We start from the raw sequence: 20,737 nt of genomic DNA, 5'->3' as shown, positions 1-20,737 counted from the left end.
ACAAATCCTCTTCCTCATTTAACCAGAAACAATTATAGGTAGTTGATTATTTGATAGAAAACAGATTATCGTCTTTACTTAAATGAATAGATAGAGCTCAGAAGTCCCCTAGAGGCTTGTGTGACCAGATTAAAGAGCCAGGCCGTTTTGGAAAGAATGGCCATTTTAAAAAGTGAGTTGGTACAGAAGAAAAACAAAGTCTAAAATGGAAAAAAAATGTATAGCCACTTGACTACCATGGTAATTGAAAATACAATCCAGATCAAATGATTAGGGTTTCAGCTATTGTCTGTGGGAACTATTATTTTCACATTTTTAAAACATATCCCCATTTATGAAACTTTCCCAGACGTAATAGTGTTTACAAGCAGAAAAAAAAAATGCTTTGAAGCATTATTATGGGAGACAGACTAATTGTCTAGCTGAGTCTGTTTGAAGGCTTGGAGTATGATAGTGCACATTTACCAAAAGGAAAAAAAATAAAAATAAACTTCTATTCAATGATTGACCTTTACAAATCTCTGGTATTCATTATACTTTGAATAGAGGTAAGGTAATTAATTTTGAAAATGAAAATGACTGTGTGAAAATTAGTGAAATATGAATGCTATTGGCCAAGTGACCCTGTCTGTCCATCTGTTACATGTCTAATCTACCTACAATTGAGAAAAGATACAAAATATGGTGCTTTAAAATATGTATACTTATTCCTAACAAAGATTCTGTGAGAAGAATAATCCCATTGTTATTCTCCCATTTAGAAAGGAGGAAATTAAGGTAAGTGATTATTAAATAACTTATCTCAAATCACATAATGGGTACAGAAGAACTGAGATTCATATGAGTCTTCCTATTCTTTGAACAAAACATTTTTAATATATTATAATATTCCTCTGCCCATGTGTGATCAATATATGCATATATATATAGATATATATATACATACATATACATATATATATATAAATTTAGAGGTTTAGTTTAAATATTTTAAAATCTCATTCAATAAAAAATTAAAGAAATAATAGTATTCAAAATAATTTTAGCACCTTGAACACATATTTTGATAACCTTTATTTTTTTAGTATCCATGAAGCTTCTGTCTAAATTTAAACAGCATTCATGTTGGCCAGACAGATTACATTTAAACAATTTTTAATTGACATGTAACATATGTATTGTGTTTCATAATATGGTATGTGTACTAATTTTCAATAAACAGCTTTTAAACCACCACACATGCTATTAAGGCATCCTATCCTGTACTTCAACCTAGTGTCAACTACCACAGTGTGAAGTTGTGAAGTCATGGTCCTTGCTATCACCTATTTCGTGTTAGTTATTGTCAGTGGGAATTTTCTTTTATTATGACTCTTTGCAAATCTCTCTCTCTCTCTCTCTCTCTCTCTCTCTCTCTCTCTCTCTTTCTCTCTCTGTTTCTCTCCCTCTCTTTCTCTGTCACACACACAGATACACACAAACACATCACGAATTTGCAGTGGTAGAATTCTGGAAAAAGCCACTATGTTGTAGAAAATGAGGGTCATGAAGGACACATAGGAAAAGTAGATGGATTTAGGTCTGAGGAGGTGAGTAGTTCTTATACCTTTCCATTATCTCCTATGATTATATATATATTTACCTTTAGAAGGAGTTTTATCCCTTTTTTCTCTGTCTTGATTCATACAATTCGGATTTTCATTTGTTGCCCTTAACATTAAAATTGATCAATGTTCAGAGTACTTCTCATACTTAATAACCTCATAGAATCACAGAACCTCAAGTTCAATCAAGTCAGCAAGCAGAAGAGAACAGATGCAAACAGTTATATGTAAACCAAGTTATAGACAGGATAAACTTAGGATGGTGGACAAGGAAGGAACTAGCAATAAACAAGATTAGGAGAGGCTTCTTACAGTTGTTTGGATTTCATTTTGGAACTTAGGGAAGCCACATAAGACAGAAGATAGAGAGGAGGAAAGAGAAAATTCCAAAATGCCAGACAGTCTGTACAAATTCCTAGTTTAGAGATAAAGTGGACTGTGCAAGCAACAACAAGGATGTCATCATCACTACATCACAGACCTTGTGGAGGAGAATAAGGTATAAAAGAACTGGAAATGTAGGAAGAGGGGCAAGTAGTAAAGAACGTTAAAAGCCAGATGGAAGATTTTATATTTTACCCTTCCATTAATAAAGAACTACTGGAGGTATTGAATGGGGTGGGGTGGAGTTTGTCATGGTCTTACCTATGCTTTTTGAAGATCAGTTTAACAGCTGAGTGAAAGATGAACCAGAGTGGGAAGAGACTTGAAGCAGGAAAAGGACCCAAATGGCTAGTTCAATAGTGTAAGTATGAGTTGATGAGGACCTTCCCCAGAGTGGTGGCAGTGTCAGAGGAAAGAAAGAGGTACATATGTGAGATGTTCCAAACATATAGGACTTGGCAACTGATTAGATCTGGGGGTTCAAAAACAGTAAGGAATCAAGAATGACAAGTAGATTGTGAAGCTGGACATCTGGAAGTTTGGTGATGTCCTTGACAGAAGCAGATAAATTAGGAACAGTGAAGGCTTTAAGGGAAAAGTTAATGAGCTCATTGGACATTATGATTTTAAGAAGTTTACAGGATATCCAGTTCCAAATGTCCAGTGAGCAGGCATAAATGTGAGACCAGAGGTCAGGAGAGAGGTTATGGGTAGACAAGTGATATTTGAATCACCTACAGAGAGATGATAACTGAATCCACAAGAACTTATTGTATCACTGAGTGTAGTAGCAATCAGGGCGGGGCTTTTTGCTGTTCTTCTCTTAAGTGCCTTTAATGATTCTGGCCTTTGTTTGAACAGGGCAGGTAAAGTGGGATTTTTTTTTTTTGCCTTGGTATGTTTCTCAGCACTAAGACAATTGGGAGTCATTGACTGGAAATCATATATACAGTGGTACTAGGGATTAACTAACTTTCCCACACCCTAAATGGGACTTTTCACTGTTCTTCATTTGAGTGCTTCTCAGCACTGAGGTAATCAAGTGCCCCAGGACCCTGAGACAGGTATATAAGGTCCAAGGTTGGCATTTGACTTCTGGGGGTACACTCATTGAAAGAATATGGGTGGCAAGACTCTGGGCAAATCATTGAACCTGCCCCCCACCAACTCTGGCTTTCTAACCCAGACAGATAGATGTTGGTGCTTCTCTGGTAACTATGAGTTGTTATTTGAATCAGACAAGGTCTGTTTGTTGATGTTTGTAATTTCTGTTTGTATTTGCCTTGAATTTCAGGGGACTGATCTTCTTCCCTTAACTAAGTGAATGATATTTGCATGTTTAATTAAACTGGGATTGTTAACCCTTTAAAGTTGCTTTCCTTAGAAATGCAGATCAAAGAACCTGTGCTAGCAGCCCTGTTGTTGTTGATCTTGTGTTGGTCTTCTACCCCCACAACAACTGCTAGCAAGATTGTTGTTACACCAAGTAGAATAGTGTAGAGAGTGCAGAGAGGATGGACGTCAGAAGTCATATACCCCAAATCATAACTGAAAAAGCACTCTCCCTGCAAAATGTCTTATAAAAATATACCAAATCTTTATTTGAAGACCTCCAATGTATGGATACCTATTGTCTTTAAAAGCAGTTCATTCCACTATTTCTTTCTTTGATTTTTTTTTATATACAAGCAGGACATATTACAAATTTATGTAGCAATAACTTAGTTCATACCATGTAATAAAAAGCACATTAATCAAGATACCCAAGCTTTTAAAGGTTCTAAACTGGAGGGCTATCATTTGCCTTTTTGCAGACACATTGGGAAGGCAAATCCTTAAAACCTGTGGCATTTAAATTTCTTATAGCCTTTCTACTGAGAGGTAAATTATACACAACTACAATCATGAGGATGAGTAGAGTACTTGTGTGTTATTAATCATTCCAGCTTTGTTCAACAATAGCTGAAACTCTTTTCTCATATCCTCACTTGTTTTCCTTGTAAAGCTGCACTGCCTGACTATTGGCAGGACTGTTGGGATTAGGTTCATCCAGCAGAGCCTGAATTGATATTAAAAGAGAGGACACATCATACATTGCATTGGACTTCAACAATTCTGGTGAATATCTAAACATATGCTACCATCGACATAGACATTCGGATGAAACATCTTTGATAAGAACCTCACAGTGGGAGGTTTATTCAGATACTCTTCTGAGAATCCTATTACTAGTTTAAAGGCACCATCCTCAAAGGGTTTGCCTTCTGACCCAAATAGAACTGTATTCCACTGCATGTTGTTGTTTTCAGATGGCACGCCACTGACACCCACATTTGGGTCTTCTTACAATCCCTTGATACCCTGCAAGACCCTCATTCTAGCTTGGGTCAACATGATCCCTGTTACTCCCTACAGTCTGTGTGAGAGAAAAGAGCCCTTAGCTCCCCACCCTCTGACCATAGCACTCAGGAGCATTGTCACGCAATTCCCCTATTTCTTAGCTCTAATTATTTAAGAATTTTTTTTTTCTTGACACAAAAGCCAAATTTTCCTGCTTTGTAATTTTGACCTTTTGCTCCTAATTCTACCTTTCAAGACCAAACAAACAAGACTAATTATCTTTTCATATTACAATCCTTCAAATACTTAAGTTCTCTGGTATGTTTCCCCTATCTCTTTCTGCCTCCAGCCTAGACATCCAGATTCCTTTAATTTATTCTCAAATGGCAAGGTCTTAAAGTCATTCACAATCCTGGTTATCTTACTCTGAATACTACACAGTTTAACCATGGTCTTCCTGAAATATGGTGCCCTAAACAAAATGCAGTGCTTCAATAAGAGCTAATAAAGGCAGAGAATAGTAAAACTATGACCTTCTCATTCCTGAATGCTATATCTGTCTTAAGGGTGTGAGATTACTTTGCTGTCAAAACATATTCTTGACTCATGTTGAGATTGCCACTCACTAAAACCCATGAATCTTTTTCATATGCACTTTATTTAACTAAATGTCCCCCAAGTTTTACTTGTGAAATTGATTTTATTGTACCCAAATGAAACACCTTTGTTCTTACAAACTATTCTAATCTCAATATGTCCAATAGTAAGTAATATAGGGAAATTCATCCTATAATTACTGAAGGGATTAGGCATCAGCAAGTGAGACTGAATACATGGAAAAAAATGAAGTACAGGCCTCAGCAATGGATGCTGGGCAACATGTTGCCTGCAACAGATATTTAGCAAAGATATTTATTTATTTGTGGTATTTTGATTCCAGTGACTTTGTCTCTATTCTAATTGTATTCTCTTCTAAGCTATATCCTTTCACTTTTAATAAAGCCACATGCTGGCTTATATACAGCCAGACAAATAGGTCATGACATAAAGACTGACTCTATGGCTTACAACCATCCTCAGTGTTTGTCATCTGAATGATTGCTTAAAAATGCCCTTGAATAAGTGGCAATCTCTACTGAGCATTAACAAACATAAACAAGCATATTGGATGTACTACAAGCTATCTCCTTTCCATACTACTCTTCCAAATTTATGACTTTTTCTACTGGGCTCTACATCTTACCTTGAAGGTTTCTTAATAAATAGGTACAATTTAATACTTTCAGAAAAAGAGGGTTAATTGTAAGAATTTATATTGCATTTTCTTTTGTTTGGGAGATTGACTCATATTTATTCATGCCTTGGGCCTTGTATTGATTTATTGCTAGAATTCACATTTATTAGACTATTTCAACTGGAGTTAATTATTTGGGCTGAGATAGAACTTAGTAGAGAAAAGAAACCAAAAAAAAATCTGAGAGTATACCTGGGACTCTGGGGATGGATAAAATGACTTTCAGCATGGCTTTTCAAGGGATTGCCCTCTCTAATCCTAGAGATGACTGTTGTGAAGTTGAAAGCTACACAGTCTTACAGTAGATGCCAATGAACTCTAGAGTTTTCAAGAAAACTTAGCTGAAATAATAATTTGGCAAAGTAGCATTACATAAAAGAAATCTACATAAATCATCAGCATTCCTATATGTCACAAAGCCCTGAAAGAAGAGATCATAAGAGAAGTCCCATTTAAAATAACTTTAGGACACATAAAATACTTAGGAATATATCTGCCAAAAGAAACCCAGAGACTATATAAACAAAATTATTTTTAAAAATACAAATAAAATCAGATTTAAATAATTGAAGAAATGTTATTTAATAAAATAACCTAAATAACATATTTAATATTTAATAACAAATTTAACCTAAATTAATTTATTACCAAAATTACCAAACAAGAAATAATAACAAAATTCATTTGGAAGAACAAAAAATCAAAGATATGAAAGGTAATAATTAAAAAGAAATATATAAAGGAAAGAAGTTTGATAATAACAAATCTTAAACTATATTATAAGGCATTATTATCAAAATTATCTGGTACAGCTAAGAAATAGAAAGGTAGATCAATAGAACAGAGTAGAAAAATAATTTATAGCAACAAATAAGCATAACAACCTCATATTTGAATGATATAAAAACTTGTGAATTTGGGATAAAAATTCATTATTTGGTAAAAAAAAAATTGTTGGGAAAACATGAAAGTGATATGGCAGAAATTGGATATAGACCAATATCTTACACCATTTACCAAGAGAAGGTCAAAATGGACACATGACCTAGATATAAAGAGAGACAAGAAAACATAGAAGAACATGGCATATATTGCTTATAGATTTATGGATAGGTGAACAACTTATGAATAAATGAGAGACAGAGAGCAGAGTAAGGTGTAACATGGATTATATTAAATTAATAAAAAAGTTTTTATACAAATAAAACAAATGTAGCCAAGATCAAAAAGAAAGCAAAAGATTTGGGAAAATACATAGACAGTTCTCAGATAAAGTTCTAATATCCAAAATATATAAATAACTTTATCAAATCCATAAGAATTTGAGGAGTCATTCCCAAATTGATAAAGGGTCAAAAGGATATGAAGAGGTAGTTTTCCAATAAATATATGCACATATATATGTGTATATATATATATATATATATATATATATATATATATATATATATATATATAAAGAGAAAAGGACATGAAAAAATGTACTAAATCATTATTGATGAGAAAAATAGAAATTAACACAATCTTGATATGTCATTTTGCACTTTTTGGATTGCTAATATGATTACTGGGGAAATTGACAAATGTTGGAGGGAATGTAGAAAACTTAGTATACTAAATCTAGACCTTCCAGGTAAAGGAGAAAATATTTCAAGCAGTCAGAAAGAAACAATTCAAATATTGTGGCTCCATAGTCAGTATGACACACAATTTACCAGCTTCCATGTTAAAAAAGTGAAGGGCTTGGAATATATTACTGAAGGCAAAGGAGCTAGGATTGTAACCAAGAATCATGCACCCAGCAAAAATAAGTAAAATACTTTAAGGGGAAAAAAAGGAATATTTCATGAAATACAAGTGTTTAAAATATTCCTAATGAAAAGACCAGATCAAAATAGAAAATTAGATGTTCAGATACAAGGTTCAAGAAAAATAATCATAAAATAGTAAACATGAAAGAGTAATCATAAGGAACTTAAAGCTAAATTGTCTAAAATCCTATATGGGAACATGATACATGTAATTCCTAAGAACTTTGTCATTATTAGGACAATTAGAAGGAGTCTAGAGAGAGAAAAAAAGACAGGTATACTTTGGTAAGCTGGCATGATCTCTTTGAAAAATGAAGGGGTAAAAAAAGAGAGCTGCATGGGGAGAAGAGGGATGGGAAATGTAGAATGGGGAATATTTTCTCCCATAAAAGAAGTGCACAAAGAAGAACTTTTATAGTGGACTGGAAAACATGGGAGATGGTGGGCAATGTTTGAATGTTACTCTAATCAGAATTGATTCAAAGAGGAAAGGAGATAACACATTCAATTGTGTGTAGAAATCTATCTTATGTAATAAGGAAATAGGAGGGGAAGGGGATAAGAGATATGGTGAGGGGAATGATTAAAGGGAAACAGGATTAAGGAGGAGTTCAGAAGCAAAACAGACTTTAGAGGAGAGGAGAGGAGAGGGGAGAGAGAGAGAGAGAGAGAGAGAGAGAGAGAGAGAGAGAGAGAGAGAGAGAGAGAAAGTATAAACAGAAGAACAGAGAATAGAAGGTAAAACACAGTGAGCAACCATATCTGGATAAGAATGGAAAGAGCTTACCTATAAAATTTAAGCAGTTAGGGAAACGGATTAGAAACCAGAAACCAACAATCCATTGTTTACAGGAGATATACTTGAAACACAAAAACACAGAGAGCTAAAATAAAGGCTGGAGCAGAATCTCTTAGTAGACTTCAGCTGAAGTAAATAAGTCAGGGGCAGCAATCACGATGTCAGATGAAGCAGAATCAAAAACAGACCTAATTAAAAGAGATATGGAGTGACACTATATTAAAAATTACAAAGAATTGTAAATTGAAGGGGTACCCATCAATTTTGAAATGGCTGAGCAATTTGTGGCAAATGATTATGATGGAGTACTATTGTGCTAGGAGAGACGATGAGAGGGGTGCTTTCAGGGATGGGGAATGGCACGATCTATATGAACTGCAAAGTGAAGTGAGAAGGACCAGGATATAATTGTACACAATAATAGCAACAATGATCAATTGTAGTAATGATCAACTGTAATAGTGATCAATTGTGAAAGACTTGGCTGCTCTGATCCATACAACGATCCAAGGCAATTCCAAAGGAGTCATGAAAAAAAACATGCTTCCTACCTCCAGAGAAATAACTTATGAACTCTGCATGCAAATTGAAGTATCATTTTCTCACATTATTTTCTTGTTTCTTTCTGAGATAGTTTATATGGCAAGGTTTTGAAAGACTGCATATGTACTGATAACACTTTGCTTGCCTTATCAGTGGATTGGGGGAGAGGAAGAATGTGGAACTCCATATTTTAAAAAAGTATGTTAAAATAAATGAATAATAAAGTTTAGTCATTTTTTTAAATAAAGACAAAAGCAAAACTTTTTTTTTTCTTTTCTAGGAACCTATATTTTAAATGCAGAGACAATATGCACAGGTAAGGGTGAAGTCTTTATCAATCAAGAAAACCATCACAAGGCTTCAAGTATGTACTAAACTGGAATGGCATTTCAAAAGCATCACATTTAGATAGGTTAGGAACTTGTCCATGTCCTAGGATCATCTATAAATTTCCAAGGAACCTGAGGAGGGATTCACTTCCAGTTATGAGAACAAGTATGACTTTCCAGCACACTACTGAGGGGGGACAAACTGAGTGAGAAAGAGATGCCTTGGTTTTGACCCCTTCATGGTCAGAAGAGAGCCTTGAAAGCTTCAAAAGTCCCACAAAACTTCGGAATTCCTATCTTACTGGCCTCCCAGGATCAACTATAGGGTAGCATCTCCATTAAAAGCTAAACCTAGGTGGACATAGATTCACAAAACTAGAGAACTTTTTGAGTACCACATATATGGGAGAAGAAGATATAGTTTCCTATAACAAGGAACTATGAATTGCTGCTTGGTTTTATGGGATTTCTAAATTTGAGCCCAATTTCTTCCTCTCTGTATATATTTCTGTGGAAATATGTCACAGATTATTTTTAAGGTTTTTTGCAAAAACTTATCTTTCTCTATCACCTTATTGGGACTCATGAGAAGGGAGATAAGAGGGTGGAGCCAAGATGGCCATGTGAAAACAGTGTCTTACTGGATATCTTTCATAAATTCTGTCAGATACCTTTTAAAAAGTGAATCTGAGCAGATTTGAGAGAGTTAGAAGTCACCAGCACACTGAGTGGGACAAATTTCCAAGCCAGGAGAGTAGGCAGGGTTGACAGGATGGATCTGTAGGCTGGGAGAGCACCTGGCAAACAGAGCTGCATAAGATCACACCAAAGCTGAAGCAGCTGCAGAAGTCAGCCAGCTGTCCAGGCTGGGTGTGCAAAACTGATGGTGATCCCCAGGCTTCCCAGCCCAGGACAGGAGTTTGTTGGAGCTACAGAAGGCAGCAGTGCAGCACCTGCACCACCAAGAACAACTACTCCTGAGACTTAAAGTCCACAGTCTAAAGGTTTGAAACTCGACTTCTTGAATTTCTTGGAGACTTGATAACAAAATAAAACAGCTCTCATACTTCCTTTTCACCCAGATAAAACTCCCTAGGGAGAAATGAGTCAGAAGGGGAGCTTCAGTAGCCAAACGGTGGGAATTCCTGAGGCCCAGGGGGGTGGAGACAACAAAGGTCAATACCAGGAACCCAGAGGTGTCTTCATGCAGACTGGGGAAGTGGCAGACACCAGGACAGACAATGGCTGAGACCACACCTCCCACACACCTCATGAAACCAGAGACCATACCACACAAAGACAGTAACTAGGCCCACCATTCCCAGAATAAGAAGCCTGGGACAGAGCCCCCTGAGCCCCAGGAGCAGAAATATATTTAAAGCCAGGACAAGTTAACCAACATGAAGAAGCACTTGAGGAAACCAAGGACTATTGATTCTTTTTATGGAGGCAGAGAAGATCAAAATACCAATTTGGAAGAGGACAGCATGGACACTATACCAACATCTGAAGCCTCAAAAGGGAACATGAACTGGTCTCAGAAACAAAATGAAGATAACAATTCATCAAAAATTAGAATTGAGCAAATAGAAGCTAATGATTCTATGAGGCATCAAGAATCAGTCAAACAAAATATAAAGAATGAAAAAATAGAAGAAAACATGAAATATCTGATTGAGAAAAAAAAAACAACTGACCTGGAAAATAGATCCAGGAGAGACAATCTAAGAATTATTGGTCTACTGGGTAGCCGTGATGAAGAAAAGAGCCTGGACAGTATATTGCAAGAAATCATCATTGTCCTGAGGTCCTAAATGAGAAATCATAATTGTCCTGAGGTCCTAAAACCAGAGGGTAAAATAGTCATCAAAAGAATCCACCAATCACCCCCTGAAAGAGATTCCATATTAAAAACCCCAAGAAATATTATAGCCAGATTTTAGAATCATCAGGTCAAGGAGAAAATACTGTGAGCAGTCAGAAAGAAACAATTCAAATATCATAGAACTACAGTCAGGATCATGCAGGATCTTTCAGCTTTTAAGTTAAATGACAAGAGAAATTGGAATATGATTCCAAAAGTGAAAGGAGCTTGGACAACAACCAAGGATCAGCTACCCAGCAAAATTAAGCATAATTTTTCAGGCAAGAAGATGGACATTCAATGAAATAAGGTAATTCCAAACCTTCCTGATGAAAAGGCCAGAGTTCAATGGAAAATTTGACTTTCAAATACAAACTCAAGAGAGACATAAAAAGGTAAACAGGGGGACAAAAAAATCCTTGTTAATAAGGGCAAATTATTTACATCTTTATATAGGATTATATTGTTTTATATGTAATATATATGTGTGTGTGTGTGTGTGTTAATCTTGAGAAAAGCATAATTATTATGACAATTGAAAGGGATATACATAGACTGTGTCAGTATAAAATAACTGATAAAATGATAAAAAAAAACATAATTAAGAGATATAAGGGGATGGTTCTGGGAGAAGACTTAAGGAGGTAGTAGAAAAGGATAAATTACATCACATGAAGAGGCACAAAAATTTATTATAATAGAGGGAAAGAAGGGAGGGAGAAGAGCAGTATTTGAGCTTTGCCCTCATCAGATTTGGTTCAAGAAGGAAATAACATACTTTGATAAGTAAAGATATCAAACTTGTTGTACAGGCAGTAGGAGGGGAAAGGGGAAAGAAAAGGGAGGGGGTGGTCAGAAGGGAGAGAAGAAGTAGCAAGGGGAAAAGGTAAGATAAGGGAGGGGAATCAAGAGGAAGGGTAAACTGAGGAAGATGATGGTCCAAAGCAAAATCCATTTAAGGAGTGGGAGGGAGAAGGGATAAATAAAAGCATGAACAGGGGGAAAATAGGATGGAGAAAAAGACACAGATAGTAATCATAACTGTGAATGTGAATGGGGTGAACTCTCCCATAAAATGAAAGCAGATAGCAGAATGGATTAAAAACTATAATCCTACAATGTTGTTTACAACAAACACATTTAAAACAGAGGGATACACGCAGGGTACGGGTAAAAGACTGGAGTAGAATATATTGTGCTTCAGCTAAAGTAAAAAAAAAAGCAGGGGTAGCAATCATAATCTCAGACAAAGCAAAAGCAAAAATAAATCTAATTAAAAGAGATAAGGAAGGACACTACATGCTGCTAAAAGGCACCATCGACAACAAAGCAATATCATTATTTAATATATATGCACCAAGTGGTATGGCATGCAAATACTCAAAGGAGATGTTAAGGGAGTTATAGGAAGAAATAGACAGCAAAACTATACTAGTGGGGGATCTCAACCTCTCCCTCTCTGAACTTGATGAATCTAAATTCAAAATAAACAAAAAGAAATTAAGGAGGTGAATAGAATTTTAGAAAAGGAAGATATGACAGACCTATGGAGAAAACTGAATGAAGATAAAAAGGAATATACTTTTTCTCAGTGGTACATGTCACATACTCAAAAATTGACCACGTACTAGGGCATAAAAAGCTCGAAATCCAGTCCATAAAGGCAGAAATAGTCAAAGCATCCTCATCAGATCATGATGCAATAAAAATTATTTGTAATAAAGGACTATTTAAAAATAATTTAAAAGTTAATAGGAAAGAAAATAATCTAATCTTAAAGAATGAGTGAGCCAAAGAACAAATCAGAGAAACAATTAATAACTTCATTCAAGAGAATGAAAACAATGACCCAACATACCAAAACTTGTGGGATGCAGCAAAAGCAATTCTTAAGGGAACTTTTGTATTTCTAAATGCTTATGTGAATAAAATAGATAAAAAGGAGACTAATGAATTGGGCATGCAACTGAAAAAGTTAGAAAAAGAACAAATTGAAAATCCTCAATTAAATACCAAATTAAAAACATTGAAAATCAAAGGAGAGATTAATTAAATTGAAATCAAGAAAGTTATAAAGTTAATAAATAAAACTAAGAGCTGGTTTTATGAAAAAAAAACAATAAAAGTGTTAAACCTTTGGTCAATTTGATTTGAAAAAGAGAAAGAAGAAAATCAAATTACCAGTATCAAAAACTGAAAAGGATGAACTCACCTCCAATGAAGAGGAAATTAAAACAATAATGAGGAATCACTTTGCCCAATTTTATGCCCATAAATTTAACAACCTTAGGGAAATGGATGAATATTTACAAAATTATAAATTCCCCATGTTAACAGAAGAGTAGATCAAATACCTAAATAACCCTATCTCAGAAAAAAGAAATTGAGCAAGCCATCAATGAACTCCCTAGGAAAATATCTCCAGGGCCACATGTGAATTCTATCAAACATTCAAAGAAAAATTAATTCCTTTACTTCATAGATTATTTGGGAAAATAGGTGAAGGAGTCCTACCACATTATTTTTATGACACAAATACAGTACTAATACCCAAACCAGGAAGAGTCAAAACAGAGAAAGAAAATTATACACCAATTTCCCTAGTGAATATTGATGAAAAATTTAAATAAAATATTAGCAAAAAGATTGCAGCAACTTGTCAGGAGAATAACATACTTTGACCAGGCAGGATTTATTGCAGGAAAGCCAGGCTGGTTCAATGTTAGGAAAACAATCAGCATAATTGATCATATCAACAAAAAACTAGCAGAAATCATATGATCATCTCAATAGATGCAGAAAAAGCCTTTGATAAAATGCAACACCCATTCCTATTTAATAAAAAAAACTAGAAAGTACAGGAATAAACAGAGCCTTTCTTAAAATTATAAAAAGCATCTACCTAAAATCATCAGCAAGTATTATATATAATGGGGGTAAGCTAGATGCATTCCAAATAAGATCAGGGGTGAAACAAGGATTTCCCTTATCACCCTTATTATTCAATTTGGTACTATGAAGGTTAGCTGTAGCAAAAGGAGAAGAGAAAGGAACTGGAAGAATTAGAATAGGCAAAGAAGAAACTAAATTATCAATTTTTGCAGATGATATCATGATTCACTTAGAGAATCCTAGAGAATCTAGTACACATTACTTAAAATAATAAACAACTTTAGCAAATTTGCAGGATATAAAATAAATGCACATAAGTCCTTGGCATTCCTATACATTGTTAACAAAGCCCCAAAGCAAAAGATAGAAAGAGAAATTCCATTTAAAGTTATTGTAGACACTATAAAATATTTGGGAGTCTATCTGCAAACCCAGGGCCTATATGAACACAATTACAAAACACTTTTCACACAAATAAAGTCAGATCTAAATAAATGGAAAAACATCAGTTGCTCATGGTTAGATTGAGCTAATATAATAAAAATGACTATTTTACCTAAATTAAATTCAGTGCCATACCATTTGAACTAGTAAAAAATTATTTCACAGAGCTGGAAAAAATAATAACAAAATTCATCTGGAAGAACAAGAGGTCCGGAATATCAAGGGAATTAGTGAAAAGAAATGCTAGGGAAGGTGGACTAGCCATACCAGATATCAAATTGTACTATAAAGTAGCAGTCATCAAAATTACTTGGTACTGGCTAAGAAATAGAGTGGTAGATCAGTGGAATAGGTTATGTACACAAGACACAGTAGTCAGTGAGTATAGCAATCTACTCTTTGATAAACTCAAAGAATGCAGCTTCTGGGCTAAGAATTCACTATTTCACAAAAACTACTAGGAAAATTGGAAAATGGTAGGGCAGAAACTGGACAAAGACATCTTGGTAAGATGTTGTAAGACCAATATCTTACAACGTATACCAAAATAAAGTCAAAATGGCTTCACGATTTAGGAATAAAGGCTGATACTATAAGCAATTTGGGAGAGCAAGGAATACTTTACCTGTCAGATTTATAGGAAAGGGAAGAATTCATGACACAGCAAGAGATAGAAAGCATTAAAAATGCCAAATGGACAATTTTGATTATGTTAAATTGAAAAGTTTTTGTACAAACAAAGCCAATGCAATAAAGATTAGGATGGAATCAGAAAATTGGGAGAAAATCTTTACAACCAGTGTCTCTGATAAAGGCTTCATCTCTAAAATATACGGGGAACTGAGCCAAATTTAGAGGAATACAAGTCAATAGGCAGTTTTCAGAGGAAGAATTTAAAGATATCTATAGGTATATAAAAATGCTTTAAATCACTATTGATTAGAAAAATGCAAATCAAAACAACTCTTAGGTACCACATCACTCCTGCCAGATTGGCTAACATGACAAAACAGAAAAATAATAAATGCTGGAGAGGATATGGGAAAATTGGATCACTGTTACATTGTTGGCAGAGTTGTGAACTGATCCAGCCATTATGGAGTGCAATTTGGAACTATGCCCAAAGGGCTATAAAAATGTGCATACCCTTTGACCCAGTGATACCACTCCTAGGGCTGTATCCCAAAGAGATCACACAAGTGGGATAGGGACCCGTGTGTACAAAAATATTTATAACAGCTTTTTTTGTGGCAGCAAAGAATTGGAAATGAAAGGAATGCCCATCAATTGGGGAATGGCTAAACAAGTTGTGGTATATGAATGTAATGGATTACTATTATGCTATAAGAGATGGGGAAGATGCAGATTTCATAATAACCTGGAAAGACTGACATGATATGATGTTGAGTGAGTGGAGCAGAACCAGGAGAACATTGAACACACCCACAGATATAGTGATTACTGATTCTGTCATGACTAACTTCGATAGACTTGGCTCTTCTCAGCAATACAAGGTTCAAAGGCAACTCCAAAGGACTCATGATGAAAAGAGTTATCTACATTCAGAGAAAGAACTATGGAGTCTGAATGCAGATTGAGGAGAACTATTTGCTCCTTTTTTTCTTTTTCTTTTTTTTTGTCTCTTTTTTTTTGTTTCTTCATTCTCATGATTCATTCTATTGGTCATAATTCTTTACAACTTGACTATTGAAGAAATATGTTTAATGCCAAATTATATGTAGAACCTACATTGGATTCCAAGTCATCTTGGGCAGGGAGGGGGAGAGAAGGGAGGGGAAGAATATCTGGAACTCAAAAACATATGGAACTCAGTGTTGTAAACTACAAAACATCTTAATTAAAATTATTACTTATTATAATAAAACACACACAAAAAGGGAGGCAAGAATCTGGATAGCTATAGACACTAATGACTCTATTGTGCCCACCTCCACCCTGCATTCTTGCTATGGATTGAAATAAAAACTGCCCTCTACTCAGTTTCATTGGCTTGAGTATTCGTATAGGAGCTTCAGCCCCTTTTAGTATAACTGTAGAAATGTAGAAACTGGGTATGTTGTGAAGTTCCCAGACAAATGAAGGAAACGCAAAATAAGAAAAAGATATTTTTAAACCCACATATTAAACTAGGAACTTAATGTTCTGGCTATGGTATGGACACCTTTATATTTATTTATGTGTATGCACATTGTGTCTCCCATATGAATGGAAGCTCATTGAGGGTAGGAACTAGTTTTCAAACTGGTCTTGATATATACTTAGAATCAAGAACAATGCCTCATATATTGTAGAGATTTAAGAAATGCTTGTTTGAACACATTAGGTCTTAATAAATACTTATTAAAAGAAGCAAGGAATTTCTGTCTCTCTCTCTCTCTCTCTCTCTCTCTCTCTCTCTCTCTCTCTCTCTCTCTCTCTCTCTCTCTCTGTCTTAGACACACACACACACACACACACACACATCCCAAATAAATAAGAATGGCGACAACACCACCACTCTGAAAATGCAATGAAAGATCACTCTGTATCCTGGACTAAAAATGCAGGCACCACCTCCTTGGTTACATCATGATTTTCATGTCAGTGCATTGGACCAATCTAAATTTATTCCACAATGTCAAGTAAGTACACCATTGAACTCCATTTCCTAGCCTGAACTACTCTGAAAGAATGAGGACCATCAATAAGCAAATATTGCATAGAACGAAAGTGTTGAGGAAAAGAGGTCTTAAATTGCTTTGTGCATTATGTTTGAATCTATCAAGATAAAAGGAGACACTAGAAACTAGCTTTAACATAAGTATATAAATATGACTTGTGAGAGACTTAGGACTAAGTAAAAATATTTTATGATGTCTCATGAATTTGTAAATTGGAGACTTTCAGTATTTATTGAACTTATTATTATGAATTTTTTTAAAAGCTACTGAACTCCATATAAGAAAAATGAGAAAATTGGGCTTTTTATAAACAAGAATAGAGTGAGGCTATATTTGCAACTATGTAGTCATGGGAAAAATCTTTCCCTTATTGCAAAGCCAGAAAATTACTCCATCCATCTATGTGGCTAGTTAAATCTAGTATCATAGCTGTTCTTTGAAAGACGTAATGGTGTAGTCTAAATGAGACAGAGTCTGGAGTTAGGAGCCCTGGGTTTAAACTCTCTCTCTCATACTTAGTAGTTAAGTGACCTTAGATAAGTCACTTAGATTCAGTTAACTATTTCTAAGAACAGTTGCTGTTCTGATAATGTCCTAAATGGTATGCAATGTGTCAAATTTGATTATTGCATAATGTTGAAAGGTGACTCCCGCTCTTGAAAATAGAGTATGTAGACTGTTTTTAATACAACAAAATTCTATTCTCCTACCTGCCTTCTCCATCCCACCACCTCTATAGCACTCCCACCCACTCCCAGAAATACACAGTAAGGAAATGATAGAGTATGCACCAACATGGAACAAGCTTTTGCCCATTATATTATTTTCTACTAATGCCAGAGAACTAAGTCAAAATCAGTTATATTATGCAATTTGGTACTTGTAGAAGGAGATCATGACTTCAACCTTAGAACCCAGATATGTTCATTTTCCATCCCTCAAAGTGATTAAGGACTATAAGAATAGTTAGGCAGCTGAAAAGTTTCTGAATTGTGGTCAGAGAAGATATTCATGCAAAATGAGCACTAGAATGCTAAATAAACACTATTTATTAATAAGAAGTCATCAATAGCTGAAGGAAGTGTATCTATAGAGGCAAATAGAATGTGTGATGTAGAACATTAAGATTAAAATCAAGTCAGATAAGCATATTCTTTTGTGTTATCAATAAGGTCCAACCGTAAAATCCCTAACTTATTCTTCTGATTTTTGTCTGTGTGAGTCTTCCTTCTTCCAGTTATATTCCCTCCATGATTCAATGATTATATATGTACATATATAATATTTATAATATAATATATATATTATATTATATATATATATAGTGTGTGTATATATATACATATGCATGAATATTTATGTGCCTGTGCACAGAGAGATAAATATTGCCCTCTGGCCAACACAATCATTTCCTCAGAACATAACTCCGTTGTTCTTAGAACAAAAAAAAATAGTTTATCTTTGGATCCTCAGATTTTGAAAAAATATATAATTACTATTAATAATGATATAAAGTAATTGTTTTCATGGCTTATATTCTCATCACACTTTAAAGTTAACACAGTTATATATCCACACTATTAAATCTAACCATTCAAACCCTGAGCGAAACAATGTAATTGTTGTTTCCATTTCACAAATCAAGAAACTAAGGCTCAGAAGTGAGGACAGACCTCTCTAAAATCACCCAGTGGTGCAAGTGGGATGTTTAAAAGAGGTCTATTGACAGCAAGCCCTTGACTTTTTACACTGTACCACATTGCCTCCTATCAAATGAGTATTGAGTGTAGGTGTTGAAATAATTTAATTCCTATTTTATTTATCTATTTGAATTGGCTTTAAAGAGCTAACAGAAGACAAGTTAGGACTTCAATTTTTTTCAAAGATACATTTCACTTTGCTTCAGAGGAGCCCTGGATAGGTAAAATGTAGCTTTTCACCATCCTTCTAGTCTGTTATCACTGGCTATCGTATTTGGACACCAGATCAGACTTACTAAATCTTTCCATATATTTATTAGCTCTGCACAACATGCGCGTATACTAATTATTATTTAATTGTATAACTGTTTAAGCATTATCATGGAGTTAGCCGTTCTTTCAGATAATTGTTAGTGTGTGTGTGTGTGTGTGTGTGTGTGTGTGTGAATATGCTTTGGGGCCTTTGAGTAGTGTTTGTTCTTTGATTTATAAAGGTCAGCAAGTGACTGCATAGATCAAAATTTGACTTATTTTCAATAAGGGTCTAGCTTAGCCAATCAATAGGTTACTGCTTTTCAGACTACAGTCCCAAAAGTCCTTGGGAAAACTCTCCTTCTGTATTACAAGCAAGACACCTAGCACCACAACTGAAAAAGGAAAAAAGAGTGTATGTACACATATATACATCTCTCTCTCTCTCTCCCTCTCCCTCTCTTTCTCTCTCTCTCTCCCTCTCTCTCTCATCTACAAGTAACCTCTTAGTAAGCTGTCTTGTTGATTTATGGTTTTCTATTTAGGCTAATGAGAACAAAAAGATTAATCTGTGAGATCTAATGTCACTAGTTGTAGGTTGTTTGGAAATGTACTTTAATTCTTTTTCTTCTTAAATTTGACACTGGCTATGCAAGGTATAAGGGTATATTTGGTTGGGCAATACTCATCACAGCTCTCCTCTGTTTCCCCTGTTTCTGGATATTTAATTACTCACATACTGCTGAAAATACACACACATGTATTTGTGTGCATATATGCATTTGCACATATATATATATATATATATATTATATGATATATAAACTATATATGTCTATTAGTTTAGGGGTAATGCAATTGTCTTTCAACTACCCAGTACCCCTCCTTTGCTACCTTATGTATCAGAAGAAAACTTGGGAATAAAATCATACTACCTACCCAGTCAGAAAAATTTCTATCATTTAGGCAAATGTTTTGCTCTCTCTAATTTTCTTTTGTTTGTTTCTGATGCTGTATAGGCATGGATGGGAGTTGTGCAATGAGCAGGATTAGTTTTGAAGAGGTAGATACAACCTGGACATTTAGCCTCAGTCTTCTATTCCAATATAAGTGACTATATTTGAATGTGGGTGGTGAGGGTAATGCCCGTCCTTTCACTTTCTTCTTTTACCTGTTGTCTTGTATTGCTGGTTCTTTCTGGCTCGAAGTATTAAGTCCTCTGCTGATCTGGGAAGGCTGACTCTCACTGCTGATACTGCTCATCTCCTGAGGTGCTGCTCATTCATTTTTCAATTTCTATCTCACAAACTCTCTGTGTCCCTTTAAAAGCTATACAGTTTGTCTCAGTTCTGTCCTCTGCCTCAAAGATTGAGATAGTCCTATAACACCCTCAAAGCCTCTGAACTACAAATCCCAGAGTGCCTAGATATTCCCAAACCCCTATTACATATACACATATGTATACACACATATAAATAATATTTATATGTATGTATATATATGTATATGCGTATATACATATATGTTTATATGTATGTATTACAAGTGATAAAATGTAGTTTGAAACACCGTAGGACACATAAATGAGTGTTGCTTCCTTCAAATAAGCTATTCAATGACATGAGACAATGATGGTTTCCTTGTTCACACTGTTGTAGAACTCCTTGATGTCGAAAATTACTTAGAGTGTCCTTAGTGGTGGATAATCTTCCTGGATTTATGGTAGATTTTTTTAAAGGGCCAAAAGACATTCAGATACAAGTCTTTTGAATAATGTGCATTATCAAACTTGGTTAATTT

At 34.8% G+C, this 20,737-nt stretch overlaps 1 pseudogene; it reads right to left on the bottom strand.

The window, feature by feature from the left end:
• Window positions 1–3,921: 3,921 nt before the first annotated feature.
• On the bottom strand, window positions 3,922–4,382 carry LOC118855527 (annotated as a pseudogene).
• Between the last annotated feature and the right edge of the window lie 16,355 nt (window positions 4,383–20,737).

This window comes from Trichosurus vulpecula, chromosome 6 (genome assembly GCF_011100635.1).
Source record: "Trichosurus vulpecula isolate mTriVul1 chromosome 6, mTriVul1.pri, whole genome shotgun sequence".
Taxonomy (NCBI): Eukaryota; Metazoa; Chordata; class Mammalia; order Diprotodontia; family Phalangeridae; genus Trichosurus; species Trichosurus vulpecula.
Note: the sequence above shows the minus strand (reverse complement) of the source record. Positions and strands in the feature narration are given on the sequence as shown.